Source organism: Otolemur garnettii, unplaced genomic scaffold, assembly GCF_000181295.1.
Source record: "Otolemur garnettii isolate 467f Iridium unplaced genomic scaffold, OtoGar3 scaffold00214, whole genome shotgun sequence".
NCBI lineage: Eukaryota > Metazoa > Chordata > Mammalia > Primates > Galagidae > Otolemur > Otolemur garnettii.
In genome coordinates, this window is record NW_003852609.1 from 18,390 (window position 1) to 20,135 (window position 1,746).

The 1,746-nt window shown below is 40.2% G+C and overlaps 1 protein-coding gene across 1 annotated transcript in view; it reads right to left on the reverse strand.

Annotated features, from left to right (window-relative positions):
* Nucleotides 1-1,746, reverse strand: part of ARAP2 (ArfGAP with RhoGAP domain, ankyrin repeat and PH domain 2) — a gene marked incomplete at its 3' end in the record, with an annotated part of 118,650 nt that overhangs the window by 14,665 nt on the left and 102,239 nt on the right.

Below are 1,746 nucleotides of genomic sequence, written 5' to 3' on the forward strand. Positions count from 1 at the left end.
ATAATATGCATATTGTCTAAAGCTGTTGGTGCCCTCCCATGAAGATGAAGGAAATAAAGGTTCAAGAAGGAAAGTTGTTTTTGTCACAGCAAAAGAAATAACCATACTGAAGGCTGATTCACCTGTACTTTTATATTACGGTGGACCCTTGAGCAATACAGGTTTGAACTGCGAAGGTCCCTTAAAGGCAGATTTTCTTCCTCCTCTGCCACAGGAGACAGCAAGAACAGCCCCACCTATTCCTCCTCCTCACTGACGGGAGGTGAGGGCCTTTATGATAACCCAACTCACCTACCGGAGGTGAGGGCCTTTATGATAACCCACATCCACTCAAGGAACACTAAACACATTTTCTCCTCTTTATGATTTTCTTTGAAACATTTTTTTTCCAGCTTACTTTGTTGAAAGAATATGATATGTAACACATATAACATACAAAATGGGTATAAACTATGTTATTGGCAAGTCATTTGGTTAACAGAAGGCTATTAGTAGCTAAGTTTAGGGGAAGTCAAAATTTAAATACAGATTTTTGACAGCATAGGGGTTCAGCACCCCAAACCCTTATGCATCTGAAGATCGACTACATTAATCTATTTATGTTTTGCAAATGCTCTTGCACTATTACAAAGACAAACATACTAAGTCAGTGCAATCAGGGAATTTTTCATAAAAACAAATTATAAGAAATTAGGAAAAAAATGTTCAAGAAGCTCAGTCTTCCCAATTGTTCTGATCTGTCACCAGCTTGCTCCTTCCAGGCCCTTTCACTTGATCATCCTCCTCTTGTAGAACTTTAAATACTGGATTCCCTGGGGCTACATCCTCAACTCTCCTGTCTACTCTTTCTCTTTCGTGAATTCTGTGATGACTCTCAATTGTTTACTGCCAGGTATAATGTCTTCACTTAATCCCAGACTTTGCTATCAAACAGACATCTCCACGTTGCCACTGCCAAAAACAAATTCTTGATCTACTGCCCTAAACTTAATAACATCCGATCTTTATTCTCCGTGCGTTTTTTTTATCTCAAAAAGCAGCACCACCATTCATGTAATTGCTCAGGCCAAAAATTTTGGGGACATCTTTGATTCTTACATTTATCTAAACCGTCACCAGATCCTGACACTTCTGTGTTCACAATATATCCCATCAGTCCTCACCACTATGTTCTCAGATGAGCCATCTCTGGCCAGGCCTCTACAGCAGCATCCTACCTAGACACCCACTGTCACATTTGTCCTCCAGAAGCTTATTCATCTGGAGTCAGAGTAGTGCTTTGAAAACATAAATCAGACACTTCCATTTCCCAGCTCTGACTGAAGAGTTTCCCATTGTACTTAGAATAAAATTCTAGTTTTTATACATCATGACCTGTAAGACTGTATATGATTTGGTTCAAGGATATATCTGAAATCATTTCTTCTCACTCTGCCACACATTCAAATACTTCTAGCTAGGGCAGATTCCTTGCAGACCGGGACACTCCAAGCACAACTCTCTTCAAACATCTCTGGCCCCACGACCGAGACACTATCTGGACTGCTGTGTGATTTGCTACCTCACTTTACAGAGACGTTTCATCCAAGATTCCTGCTCTTATCACACTACCTAACACAAAATACTGTTCCATCAGATTCTCTCTTTGCTTTTCTTCAGAAGATTTGACATTGATGGATACATGTCTCACAATTACTTTTTGTCTGCCTACGCTGTCTTTCCCACGGTGTACATGCTTCATGAGGG